Here is a 15,151-nt window from a genome sequence, read left to right on the forward strand (position 1 = left end):
CATGTCTTCCCTAGTCCTTCTTTCTCTTAAACTAGACATACCCAGTTCCTGCAAACTGTTCTTCATATGTTTTAGCCTCCAGTCCCCTAATCATCTTGGTTGCTCTTCTCTGCACTCTTTCCAAAGTCTCAACATCTTTTTGCGCCGTGGTGACCAAAACTGAATGCAGTATTCCAAGTGTGGTCTTACCAAGGCAGATGGAGGTGCTATCATGAATACTTCTCTTTTTGAAATGGTTAGTAATACATTCTTGTGCTCCTGTTAGCAGGGTATGAAGATAAGCCAATGGACAATTTTATTTCTTTTCTTTTCTTTTTCAAATTCCAGCAGAAAAACTGCAAAATCCAAACATCTGGGTTGCAAAAAACCAACAACAACCAAAGGGGCATTAGACACCAGCAAACGACTTACAGTTTTGAACCTCTTAGTCTTTTTCAATTTTTTTGCACCCTAGATGCGATAGCACTACAGGTAGATACTGCGTTTAACCAGTTGTTTTATTAGCAAAAAAAAAAGTGTGTACATGCTCACATTTTCTCAACATCCCTTTTAGATTGCGCTGACCAAAACTGGATGCAATATTCCAAGTGTGGTTTCATGAAGGCGTTATAAAATGATATAAACGAATGACTAGAAAAAATTTAGTCTGTAGCAACTCTGGTTATGGTTGGAAAAAGGTTGGAAAAAGCACCTGAGGGCAAGACAAGAAGCAATGGGTAGAAACTAATCAAGGAGAGAAGCAACCTAGAACTAAGGATAAATTTCCTGACAGTTAGAAGAATTAATCAGTGGAACAACTTGACTCCAGAAGTTGTGAATGCCCCAACACTGGAAGTTTGAAAGAAGAGATTGGACAATGATTTGTCTGAAGTGGTGTAGGGTTTTCTGCCTAAGCAGGGGGTTGGAGGAGAAGACCTCAAAGGTCTTTCCCAACTCTATTATTCTATTCTAAGGTCATCTCCAAAGCATAGCTAGACATTATAAACCATACTGAATGCTCTCAGCGTAAATTCAATAGACGACAGCTTCTCATGGGGAGAAGAGATGAAAAGTAGATGAGGTTGACCCTCCATTGTGCTTCTTTAGATCATGGGACCTTCATCAGCCCAGATTTCATTAAGGCAATGGTTGATCCTATGCTGGTTCCTAGCCTGTTGATGATTACATGGTAGGGTCTGATTCCACTCAAACAATGATCCTTTGTAAAGGTTTGTTTTGATTTATTTTCTAGTTTCAAGACAGAAAATTGTTCTGAATCTCTGGCTATTATTTTGCAAAGGTGAGAGGCACTACTGTATTAATCTTCAAGGCCATTTCCGACTTCTTCTCCCTATTTCATTCCTCATTGTAATAAAAGAGATAATTATGTCTTTCTTTCTTCCTCTCTTGCATAATACAAAAAGGAGAAAAATATCCTCAGCTTTGAGAGGGGAAGGTGTGAAATTATGAGGAAAAGGGCTCTTTTATCTCCTGCGAAAATCAATATCTCACTTTTCTTCTTCTTCTTCTTCTTCTTCTTCTTCTTCTTCTTCTTCTTCTTCTTCTTCCTCTTCCTCTTCCTCTTCCTCTTCCTCTTCCTCTTCCTCTTCCTCTTCTTCTTCTTCTTCTTCTTCTTCTTCTTCTTCTTCTTAAAAATGTCTTTGCCAAGTCACCACTACCATCAACTGGATTGGGAAGGAAGACTGTGCGATTATTATCATATGGTTTTTCACCTCTTCCTTCCAACTGGGAAGAGAGTGCAGGAGAGCGATCGCTAAGGCAAACAATTAATTCTCAATTTGAAAAAAAAATCTTAATCAATGCGTGTTCTTTTTTAAAGACTCTTAAATTCACCCCAAAATAAATACAGTGGAGAGGGAGATCTTTGTGAAGAGGCACAAATAATCAGAAAGGGGGTGAGGAAATATTAAGTGGGATTCCGTTCACTGTTAGGAAAAGGGCTAGAATAAAAGAAATATTTTGCTAAGGATTCTGGATTATGAAGTTGTTGAAGCACACTGGTGCTCTGCATCACCAAAAGTGATGCTTTCAAGTCATGGGTTCCAATCGTGGCCTGCTTAACGAATGGAAGCATCAGGAGAAAAAATATGGAAGGGGTTGTGCAGGAGAAGAGAAATGCAATTTAATATGACATGAATCATTTGTTGACCGGCTCTAAAGTATTGATGGAATTCCACATGAAAGGTTTATGGGATGAGGGGTTTTTAATTTTATTTTTCAGAGCGCACTGCTTCATTCCAATGTTTCGAGCAATTTAAGGACGCTTATGAAAAAAAAGGGAAAGAAAAGGCAACGGCAAAGTTAAATATGTCACAATCACCCAGAAGTGTAATTGGCAAAGTAGTAAATCTAATGATGTTCAAAAAAAAAAAAAAAATCCATGACTTGTCAACTCGCCTGAGCCTGGGGAAAGAGGCCCATTAAACTGTAAAGAAACAAAAAGACAGCTGGGTATTTCGCTGCTGGAGTGATGCTGTCATTAGTTGCAGAAATTTCCTATTGATTTGAGTTGCCATCAGTTCATAGGGCAGGAGCTATTAAAGCAGAGGTGACCCTTCACTCGGAAAAGTGGATGCAAATTAGGATGATACTCTGTGTGTGTGTGTGTGTGTGCGTGTGTGTGTGTGTGTGTGAGAGAGAGAGAGAGAGAGGGAGGGAGGGATAAAAGTAAAGAGAGAGGGAGGAAAAGAAATAAAAAGAAAGAGAAAGAGAAAGAAAGAAAGAAATAGTGAGGGAGGGAGGGAGGGAGGAAGGAAGGAAAAGAAAGAAATAGGGAGGGAGGGAGGGAGGAAGAAGGAAGGAAGGAAAAGAAAGAAAAGGAGAGAGAAAGAGAAAGAAATGGGGAGAGAGGGGGGAAGGAAGGAAAAAAGGAAGGAAAGAAAGAAAGATGGAGAGAGATGGAGAGAGAGAAAGAGAAAGAAAAACAGAAAGAGAAAGAAAGAAATAGGGAGGGAGGGAGGAAAAGAAAGAAATAGGGAGGGAGGGAAAGGAGGGAGGGAGGGAGGGAGGAAGGAGGAAGGAAAAGAAAGAAAAAGAAAGAGGGAGGGAGGGAGGAAGAAGGAAGGAAAATAAAGAAAAAGAGAGAGAAAGAGAAAGAAATATGGAGGGAGGGAGGGAGGGAGGAAGGAAAAAAGGAAGGAAAGAAAGAAAGACAGAGAGAGATGAAGAGAGAGAAAGAGAACGTGAAAGAGAGAAAGAAAGGGAGAAAGAAAAAGAGAGAAAGAGAAAGACTGAGACTTACTAAGGGTTTAGCAACGTACCCTCTAATTGAGGTTCCGTGGTGTCTTGGATAACAATTCTTGAAAGTCATTCTAAAGATGCTTCTCTTTATGTCTTTGGCATCTCAGAGCCATGGGTGTCTTTGCCTCCCATCTTCTTCCAACACAAGCCTTGATGATAGTGGAAGGGACCATGGGATCGATGGTAGCACTCACCTCTTCCGCTCCCTGGATGCTCGACACTTCCTTCTTGGGATTTTGGTTCTGGTCTGCTGGACTCCCCTGACAGCTGGTATCCATAAGACGTTGCATGTATAATTGCTTTCTGGCCCTTTTCAAAGGACAAGCTGCCTCAGGGGATTCTGCTCAGCGTAAGACGCATTAAGAAAATAAATGCAGACTTGCAGTAAAGTTCAGTCTTAGTTGCACATTTTCTAGTCATTTGTGAAGTAATATTCAGATGTCCATCCTGTCTATCTGTCCGTCCGTCCGTCCATCCATCCATCCATCCATCCATCCATCTATCCACCTATCATCTGTCCATCTGTCCATCTATCATCTATCATCTATCCATCTATTCACCCATCCATCTATCCACCTATCCACCTATCATCTGTCCATCTGTCCATCTATCCATCTATCCACCTATCCACCTATCCACCTATCCACCTATCCACCTATCCACCTTTCCACCTATCCACCCATCCACCCATCCACCTATCCACCCATCCACCTATCCGTCTATCATCTGTCCATCTGTCCACCTATCCACCCATCCACCTATCCACCTATCATCTGTCCATATGGGCGGGTGGGTACCCAAAGCTCCGGGCAGGCACCGGTACACCCATACCGGGGCATACTGCCAGCAACCCACCACTGTTATCTACCTACCTACTGCATCTATCAATCATCTGGCTGTGTGAAAAGCCCAAAGTCGTTCTTATCATTCAATTTCTGAGGGGTGTGTGGTTATGGTAGAAAGAGTAGCACCAGGTCTCTGATTTTCAGGCATGGGTGGGGCCACATGAAGAGACAGAGTGGAATCACAACACATAGAACACAAAATAATGGAATAAGAGAGTTGGAAGGAATCTTGGAGGTTTCCAAGTCCAACTCCCTACCCAGGCAGGAGACCCTATATCTGTGGTGACAAACCTATGGCACGAGCGCCGCAAGTGGCTTGCACAGCCCTCTCTGCGGGCATGCCAGCCGCCGCCCCAGCTCAGCTCCACTGAGCATGTGTGAGCACCTTCCACTGGAAAACTGATTTTCAGGTATTTGTCGCGCATGGGTAGGGGGTAGGGTGAATGCAGGAGTCGGGAATGCCCATTTTTGGCCTCAGGAGGCTGCAGGGAGGCCTTCTAGGCCCAAAATGGGGCATGGGGGTGCAGCGCCCTCTCCACCCCCTAGGGCCCATTTTTGGAGCGCAGGAGGTCAAGCACCCATGCTCAGGGGGTCGGGCTTCAGGGGGGCGTGTGCACATTGCATTATGGGTGCAGGCGCATTTAGCACACGACGGCAAAAAGTTAGCCCTCACTGCCTTATATTCTGGCCAAATGGCTGTTCTTTCTCTTTTTAAATATCTGCCCTTTTGGAACACTCACAAATCTGACCGACTGAGGGAGGAACAGATAGAATGGCAAAAATGAGTTTCATATTTTTGCCATCCTTATTAGGAGGAAGACCAAAAATATATATATCCTGTTTCATACAGTAAGTCTTAGAGTCACTTCAAGTCATTCATTGAAACAAAGTAAGTTCCCCAGCAGAATAAGTTTCACTTTCCCCATGATGGAGAAAGAAACTGAAATTTGCATAAACCTGATGAGACCTCTTCTCCATTTTGCATTAATTTACAATTTACAATAGCAGAGTTGGAAGGGAGCCTGGAGGTCTTCTAGTCCAACCCCCTGCCTAAGCAGGAAACCCTACACCACTTCAGACAAATGGCTATCCAGCATCTTCTTAAAGACTTCCAGTGTTGGGGCATTCACAACGTCTGGAGGCAAGCTGTTCCATTAATTAATTGTTCTAACAGTCAGGAAATTTCTCCTCAGTTCTAAGTTGCTTCTCTCCTTGATTAGTTTCCACCCATTGCTTCTTGTCCTGCCCTCAGGTGCCTTGGAGAATAGTTTGACTCCCTCTTCTTTGTGGCAACCCCTGAGATATTGGAACATTGCTACCATGTCTTCCCTAATGATCATGATCTATATACTTGCATTGTCATTGTACCTGACCTTCATTTCCCACTTCACATGGTGTGGAGCCTGGCTTGCGATCGCAAAAATACGGCTAACCTCTGAAATAAAATAACCACCTTGGCATTTTCCTCTTCTCTATCCACCTGAGCTCCAAGCCTATGCCAAAATCTATCTTGTTAGAATCAGTGTTTGTTTAGATTGTGTCTATCCAGTGCAATGGGATCCAGCAGCCTTAAGAAATTGGTTTTATTTTAAGAAGAGCCCATTTAGAACATACAACATAACAGAGTTGGAAGGGACCTTGGAGGTCTTCTAGTCCAACCCCCTGCTGAGGCAAGAAACCCTATATCCATGATGGCGAATCTATGGCACGCGTGCCAGAGGTGGAAAGCAGAGCCCTCTCTTTGGGCACCCATGCTGTCCCCAGCTGCTCTTCTGATTTCCAGTGCACCCATGCCTGCTGACCACCTGGTCATCATGGGTGCCAGAGCACCAGAAAATGGTCTTAAAAAGAGACCAAAATGTCCAAGAAACAAGCCATTTTGGGGGCATTTTCAGTCTGCTTTTCAGGCCAAAAAAAGGTCTGGAAATGGTTTGAAAACAGGCCCCAAAATACCCAAAAAGCAGGCATGTGCATGCCGGCCAGCTGGGCTTTCTTGCTTCAGTGCATGCACATGTATGCGCATGCATGCACACTCTGGTTTGGCCACTTGGTGCCAAAAAGGTTCGCCATCACTGCCCTATATCATTTCAGACAAGTGGCTCTCCAGTCTCTTCTTCAAAACCTCCAATGTTGGAGCATCCCAATTTCTGGAGGCAAGCTGCTTCATTGGTTAATTGTTCTCACCACTAGGAAATTTCTCCTCAGTTCTAAGTTGCTTCTCTCCTTGATTAGTTTCCACCCATTGCTTCTTGTTCTGCCCTCAGATGCCTTGGAGGATAGTTTGACTCCCTCTTCTTTGTGGCAACCCCTGAGATATTGGAACTCTGCCATCATGTCTCCCCTAGTCCTTCTTTTCATTAAACTAGACATCCCCAGTTTCTGCAACCATTCTTCATACATTTTAGCCTCCAGCCCCTAATTATCTTTGTTGCTCTTCTCTGCACTCTTTTCAGAGTCTCAGCATATTTTGTTTGGTTCCGTATCATTACATAAGTTACCGTATTTTTCAGAGTATAAGACGCACCTCTTTCCCCAAAGAAAGAGGGTGAGAATCTGGGTGTATCCTATTCCCTGAACACAGCATTTTTGGCCTCCCAAAACCCTGTCCCCTTCCCAAAAATGGGTGTGCAGAGGGTTTGGGAAGCCTGCAAAGTGCTCCTGGGGACTGAGGACAAAAATGAGCCAAAAAGGGGCTGTTTTTTTGCTTGTTTTTGCCCCCACTCCCCAGCCTCCAGGAGCACTCTACCAGCCTCCTAAATGCTATGCATGCCCCCCCCTTTTTTTTTTGCAAAAAATGGGCTGGTTTTTTCCTCATTTTTGCCCCCCCGCAGCCCCCAGGAGCACTTTGCAGGCCTCTCAAACTCTCTGCATGCCCCGTTTTTCACAATGTAGGACTGCAGAGTGCAAAAACCTATTGTTTTTAATTTACCTCTTCAAAATCTTGGTGTGTCTTATATGCTGGTGCATCTTATAATCCGAAAAATATGGTACATAGACAGATACTATTTCAAATTACATCATTGGTGGATTGAGTTGGTTTGTGCAACCTCGGAGGACAGACCTAAACATTAAAATACCATATTCAATTCTCATCTAAAAGTAACCATATACCAACCCTGCCTTGCCATGGCTTTTCATAACTATCCAGGAACAAAGAATTAGCCCTTTTTAGCCCCAATATAGGGACCCAGTAGCTCAGTGGCTAAGATGCTGAGCTTGTCTATCGGAAAGGTCAGCAGTTCGGTGATTCGAATCCCTAGTGCCACGTAACAGAGTGAGCGTCCATTACTTGTCCCAGCTTCTGCCAACCTAGCAGTTCCAAAGCATGTAAAAAATGCAAGTAGAAAAATAGGACCCATCTTTGGTGGGAAGGAAAAGCGTTCCATGCACCTTCAGCATTTAGTCATGCCAGTCACAGGACCACGGAGACATCTTGTGAGTTCCCTCCCATATTTGGGCATACCAGGGGTTGTAACACAAACACATACTTATTTCCCTGGCTCAGCTGATAAAGGAGGAGAAGCCTGTGGCATAGTGGCTAAGACTTTTGCCTAGTGTATAATACAGCCCAGGTTCGAATCCCAGTAAGGGTATGGCTAGCTGATGAGAGCTAAATAGCTCGAAATGGATCTATACTAGTCTCCCTTTATTTTATCAGCACAAATACAACACAAATATAAAAAGGCAACATTAAAAATAAAAATATGGGTTTCTGCCTGGATGGTTTTCTGTGATGAGCCGAAGGGACAGAAAGAGGGAGGAGTGAGCTCCCTCCCATATTTGGGCATACCAGGGGTTGTAACACAAACATATATATATACACACACATACACACACACACAGACACACACACACACACACACACACACACACACACATATATATTGGTGGGATGCATTTGTATAGATACATCTAGTGGAGAATTTTCCAGCTAATACATTTGATTAAAATGTATTAGTTTTCATGAGTTGCAACTCATATCAGTGCAAAGTAAAAAATAGAGTAAGTAAGAAGTAAAGGCTTCTTACTTACTCTTCTTACTTACTCAGCCATAAAAAAGGCTGAGCACCAAAGAATGGAAGCCTTTGAACTCTGGTGCTGGAGAAGACTCCTGTGAGTCCCTTGGACTGCAAGGTGATCCAACCAATGAGTCCTGGAGAAGATCCACCCTGACTGCTCTTTAGGAGGCCAGATCCTGAAGAGGAAACTCAAAGACTTTGGCCATCTAATGAGAAGGAAGGACTCACTGGAGAAGAGCCTCATGCTGGGATAGATGGAGGGCAAAAGAAGAAGAAGGGGACAACAGAGAATGAGGTGGCTGGATGGAGTCAGTGAACAATAGGCGTGAGCTTAAATGGACTCCAGAGGATGGTAGAGGATAGGAAGGCCTGGAGAAACCTTGTCCATGGGGTTGTGATTGGTAGGACACAACTTCGCAACTAACAATAACAATTCTACTCTCATCTAAGAGTAATAATAAACCAATCCTGCCTTGTCATGTGTTTTCATGACTACCCAGGAACAAAAATTAGCCCTATTTAAACCCAACATGTACTTAGTTGAACTGACCATGCTTGCCAGTCTGTCTATATATGCATTTGCGCAGATACATCTAGTAGACAATTTTCCAGCTGACTCATTTGATTAAAATGTATTACTTCTTGTGAGCTGCAACTCACATCAGTGTAAAGTAAAAAATAAAGTAAGAAGTAGAGAGACAGAAGGAGAGCCTAATTTTACAACTTGAGGGGTATTTTTTTAAAGCTAAAAAGCCCTCTTATATTTGTCAAAGAAGCAAAGACCCTAGTAGGATTATATAGGCTAGACTAATGGAAGATTTAAATTGGGATGAGTTGGCAGGAAAAGAGGAGAAGACAGGTTAATTATGGAGATGCTGGATGTATGCAAGACAGATTACAAGTACCAAGCCAATTAAGAATTATAATATATTAGAAACCTCTTGTTTTTCTTGAGATTTTTTTTTTTTTTGACAATATCCTAATAGCTCTCCTGGCTGATTATGTGCCATCAAATCATTTTCAACTCCTAATGATCACACAGATAGTTTTTCTCCCCAATGTAGATATTTTCTTTCAATCCTCCCAATGGGTTTGCAGGACCATTGTAAGGTAAAGGTAAAGGTTCCCCTCGCACATATGTGCTAGTCGTTCCTGACTCTAAGGGGTGGTACACATCTTCATTGCAAAGCCGAAGAGCCAGTGCTGTCTGAAGACGTCTCTGTGGTCATGTGGCCGGCATGAATAAATGCTGAAGGTGCATGGAACACTGTTACCTTCCCACCAAAGGTGGTTCCTGTTTTTCTACTTGCATTTTTACGTTTTCGAACTGCTATGTTGGCAGAAGCTGGGACAAATAATGGGGGCTCACTCCATTACGTGGTGCTAGGGATTCGAACCGCTGAACTGCTGACCTTTCTGATCGACAAACTCAGCGTCTTAGCCACTGAGCCACCACCATTGTTAACTGAGTCCATTTATCTCTCTATTCCATGCCTTCTCTTTCCTTCCATCTTTCCAGAATCAGAATCTTTTCCACAGCTCTGGGTTCTTCCTATAATGGGTTCGAATGAGATAATCTAAACTTGGTCATTTGGGAATGGATGGAGTGAGAATTCTGGGTTGGCATATTTGATAATCCATCGCTTTGCTTTGCTTATAGTCTCTTGTAAAGAGCCGTGGTGGTGCAGTGGTTAGAATGGAGCATGGCAGGCTAATTCTCCTGACTGCCAGCAGTTCGATTCCCACCGGCTCAAGGTGAGACTCCGCCTTCCATCCTTCTGAGGTTGGTAAAATGTGGACCCCCAGATTGTTGGGGGCAATTGGCTGACTCTGTAAACTGCTTAGAGAGGGCTGTAATGTACTATGAAGTGGTATATAAGTCTAAGTGCAATTGTTAAAGGAAGGTAAGGAAGTCCCTGCAGATTTTACTCCGGTAGTCGTTGCCAACTATAGCGGATGATGCCCATCTCTGTTTCAAGGCTATTGAGCCAATGCTGTCCGAAGACATTTCTGTGGTCATGTGGCCAGCATGATTTTTCATGGAGCGCTGTTACCTTCCTGCTGAAGTGGTACCTATTTATCTACATGCATTTGCATACTTACGAACTGCTAGGCGGACAGGAGTCGGGTGAGGACGGTAGCTCACCCTGTCACATGGTGCTTGAGTCTTGAACCTGGGCGGCCAGCTTTTCCAATTAACAACCTCAATCTTAATTGAGCCACCAGACTGCCTTCTTATACTAGTAAAAAAAATGAAATTGATAGAATATACGTAGCTCAGAGTTGACCTGTGGGCTCCTTGGTGCTCTCTGAGCATCATGGTTTTCTTGCAGGCATTTCATTACCAAACTAGATAACATCCTCAGTGCTAGATGGGAAGGAGGTTTGGTCTTATTTTTGTATACTACCATGTTTTCATGAAAATAAGACAAGGGATTATTTTCTTTTGACCCCAGAAATAAACACTGGTCTTATTTTTGGGGAGGTCTTATTATTTTTGAAGTGCAGGAGGCAGCGAGCATGGTCACCTCATGGCTGCTGCTGTGTTGCAATATTTTCGGCAAGGGCTTATTTTAGTACATGCATTCAAAAGCCCAGTGACGTGCGGTGAGGTTTATGGCTGGTGAGGCTGGTGATGTCATCAGGAAGGCGGGAAATGGGACCACGTGTGCAGGAGGCTGAGGCTCCGCGGTCCCGCAGCTCGCACTCCGCAGTCCCCTTCATGATGACTCAGGAAGGTGGGGAATGGGATCACGTTTCAGGAGGCTCAGGCTGCCTCAGCCTCCTGCATACGTGGTCCCATTCCCCAACTTCCTGAGTCAACATGAAGGGTACCATGGACCGCGAGCCGGCGGAGCACGCTCCGCGGTCCCCTTCATGTTGACTCAGGAAGGCAGGGAATCGGACCACGTGTGCCTTTTCCCTTTTTTGTTCTTTTCATGATGAGAGCGGTGAGGCTCTGCCTCCCCTGCCTCCTCTGACTGCACGTCCCTGCAAAAGCCCAATTGGGCTTATTATTCAGGGAGGTCTTATTTTGGGGGAAACAGGGTAGTGGCTGTGATCATCCTTATACACTTTCCCCAGCAATGAAAATGTCTTCTCTATTATTGTAGAATTGAAAAATAAAGTCAATTTGCTTTAAAGGTCAACTTTTTTTTTTTTGCTGGAATGAATAGGTAGAAAATTAGAAAAGAACCATGCAAAATTATTTTCATATATGATCAGTGTTGTGAGAGTACTGAATTTGAACTAATCAGAGTATTTACAGTGGACGAATGGATGGGGAAGATGACAAAATGAGCAGATAGAAAATTGACGTGTTTGATTGGTGGGAGTTTAATTATATTTATTAACGACTTATGGAAAGAAAGAAAAGATGATGGAAAAGAGGGAAAAAGTAAATTATAAGTGGATTTATAACCTCTGTATTATCTTTTCCTTTCCTTTCCTTTTCATTCTCTTCTTCTATTTCTCTTTTCTCTCTTTTCTTTATTCGCTTTCATGTACTATTTTTGTCTATTCTATTTCTTTTCAGTATTTTTATGGTTTTAATCTTGTTAAAATGGCTTTAATAAAAATTATGTCTGTATGTAAGTGAGTTTGCCTTTAGGGATTGTGAAAGTATCTCTTAGGAAACCGTTTGAAATGTTCTCCTACGTAGTGCCATGCATTTGTGAAGTGGAAGACAAACCCATCAGGACTAGATTCAGCAGTCCATCTGCATCTGAAATCCAAAGGACACTCTTTTGAAGACAGCAAAGTCCACATTGTGGACAGAGATGACAGCTGGTTTGGAAGAGGAGCCTGTTTTGACCTAGGCTTCCCCCATAGCAGTGGTGGGTTTCAAATATTTTTAGAACCTCTTCTGTAGGTGTGGCCTGCTTTATGGGAATGGCTTGCCGGCCATGTGACCAAGTAGGAGGGGCTTGTCAGCCATGTGACTGGGTGGGCATGGCCAACTTGTAAAATGTGGTGAAACTCACTTAACAACGCTCTTGCTTAGCAACCAAAATGTTAGCTCAGAAACTCTGGCATTTGATGCATGCAAGTCTTAAGGGTGTCAAGTTTCAAGACCCTTGCACCCCTAACCCTTTATGGGGAAAAAACCCAGGGGTGTTCAAACTTGACAGCTTTAAGACTTGTGGACTTCAACTCCCAAAATTCCTCCTCTCGCTCTTCATCTTGATGATGTGCAGATGGGTGGGTGGGGGAGGGAGCTGGAACTGGTTCTAAAGGGCACTGTAGATTTATGGAACCTCTTCTATAGAAGAGGTTAGAACTGGCAGGAACCCACCCCTGCCCCATAGCATGAAGCCGAGTCCTCATCTCGATAAACCCCTTTTATTTAATTCACAGTGAATTCCTCTCCAGCAAAGTCCCGGCCCATAGTCTTTCAAGATAGTTCACAATTGTCAACCTTTATCAGGCTTGAAGAGTGGCCAGGCCGATCTCTTTCAGATGCCACAATACTTGGCAAGAATGGAGGAATGAACTAATTATCTCCTGCAAACTCCACTCCCCTTTCGCTTCTCTTTTATTTCCTCTGGGAGGGGCCATTCACCATCCACCTGTGGCCTTATTCCCAAGTCGACCCCTGTTCTTTAGCTGTTCCCTTCATCTGGCAACTCTGAGCATGAGCACACTGGAAACAGGCTCCAGCTGTTCTTCTGCCTCACTGATGTCTGACTCTGAAGGCAGCTGATAACTGGCGTACGGCTCTGGCCCCATCTCTGCCTCCGACACAGAGCCCTCATCAGAGCCTTCCTCAGAATCCAGGACTGGCCCATGTCCCTCCCCAACCTCCTCACTGTCCGAATCTGCTGTCAACTCCGCTGGCCACTGGCAGGCCACAACAGGGTCAAAGAGGCCATCTACATTAAAAAGTAACAGCCTTCTCTCAACAGAGGGGGAGGGGAGATACAACACAACCTATCTCTTGTTTATAACAGTCCTTTCAGCAGTTCCACATCCAGCACGATAAACCTTAGTGGCCCCAGTGACTCTCAGTGGGAGTGCTACCAACCATAAGACTGCAAGGCATATAAATCCTTCCATTCTCCACCATTCAGTCAGAACTGAAGAAGCTTCTTGGATGAGAAGAAAACGTCTTCAGGGAAAAACAAAGGAAGTCCATTTGCCTTTTGAAAAAGCACCTTCGGGACAACAATGACCTGATGACCAAGAATCTCCACAGACATTTGAAATATATGTTCACAGCACACATCCTCTGTGATATGGGAATATTAGCTAAAAGGATTCCAGGAGTGGAGACTGTGTTCTAATGACCTCCTATTCACCTTGGCTCACTTGTTTTATCTCTGTGCTTGACGGTATTTGCTTCCTTGGCAAAAGTAAGATTTTTTTTTAAAAAAGGCAAAATAAATCTAAGATGTAAAATTAGGCACTGCTTCTCCCTTCCTTCCCTTTCCAATATTTCTTACACAGATCTGACAAGCTAAATTCCTTTATCAGCCTCTATAAACTATCCAAAGCTTCACATTGTGCTCTACTCATTTGTTATTTCTTGCTTTAAATCGTCCCACTAAGAGTTTCTCTGTCTGTTCCAGATAACCACAGTCCTCAGCAAAATAAACAGAATTATATTTGAAAGAAAAAGTTGGGCTTTTTCTTTCTTTCAAGGTGATCGTATTTCTCTGCAAGAATTACTTTGATTCCTCTGCATTTTCCTTAATTGATATTATTTATTATTGTTGGCCATGCAATCCACCAGAGGTTAAGACTAGATTTGGCACTTTTATCCATCTTATTAATGCATGTTAAGAGAATAGCTTGTGGTATAGAACAGAACAGAACAGAATAGAATAGAATAACACATCTACCAAAAGCAGAACTCTGAGGTAGGTAGATTCCTCAAAGAATATGTTTATTGGATACATCATATTGGCACAGCTAGTTAAAACCAACTCTCAAAGTTCCCATGGTTTTCACCTAATTAAGGGAGCAAAAGTTCCCCCTCCCAGATGTCACGGGTCACATTGTCCAATGAAAATAGCTGGCAGGTTCCTTCATTACTCTTCTCCTCCTTCAACTGCCACTTGTTGAGATGAAGAAAACTTTTTGTTTTGACTCTTAGCCGGCAACTATGAGGTAGCACAACATGGCTTCAGCAGGTTAGCTTCAGAGTTGAAAAATGCCCCTTCACTTTTTTAAGAATACTGCTAGAGTCGGTTGTGCCACTATTATGTGCCTTAATAAAGAATGACAACATAAGCCAGTGGAGACCCAGGACAATGCCTCCTAAGGCAACAACATCCTGAATCTGAAAGGAAATCTGTTTTAAAACACCCTGTAAAGAAATATCTCTGAATGGGGAATTCTTTCGTGATAACAAAAAGCTAATTTATTGTTCAGTTAGAGATGGAGAATAGAGTTACTTCCTAATGGGGTAACCATAAAGTCAGGAGAATATTGAGAAAAAGGGGTAAACAATGAATGAGGCAATTAATAGCTAGAGTAAATAAATAAATAAATAAATAAATAAATAAAGGAATATACGCTAAACCACAATTGCAACAGCAACAAAAGGAGATTTCTGGCAACTTGTGATAAGCCAAAGATTTATTATGTAATTAAGTGTTCAGGTATCTCCTTAAAGAGAAACAACTTGTTAGGTTATTGTTTAAAATGTAGCATTAATTGTTCAGGGTCAGTTTGTCCTCTGAGAAAGAATAACTTACTTCCCAATGCCTAAATTACTTTCCAGCCTGGAAAAGGAAAGGAAAGGAACAACATCAATTTAAGACAGTTCTCAAGATACGTACTCTTAAGTTTATCAGTTTTGTGGTCTCTAAAAGTCATCTATATGAATGTGGAAGACATGATGTCATTTCTATCCAAACTACTGTATTTTTTGGAGTATAAGACGCACTCCCCCCCCCCAAAAAAAGAGGGTGAAAATTTGGGTGCATCTTATACACTGAATGTAGCCCCACCCACCTGCTGACCCCCATCTTTTGGCCTCTGCCACCCAGCAATTTGCCTCCTTGCAACAAATAGCAAACAGCCTGTTTCAATTTCAGCTTCAGT

The sequence above is a fragment of the Natrix helvetica genome, assembly GCF_964273705.1.
Source record: "Natrix helvetica genome assembly, chromosome: 4".
Classification (NCBI taxonomy): domain Eukaryota; kingdom Metazoa; phylum Chordata; class Lepidosauria; order Squamata; family Natricidae; genus Natrix; species Natrix helvetica.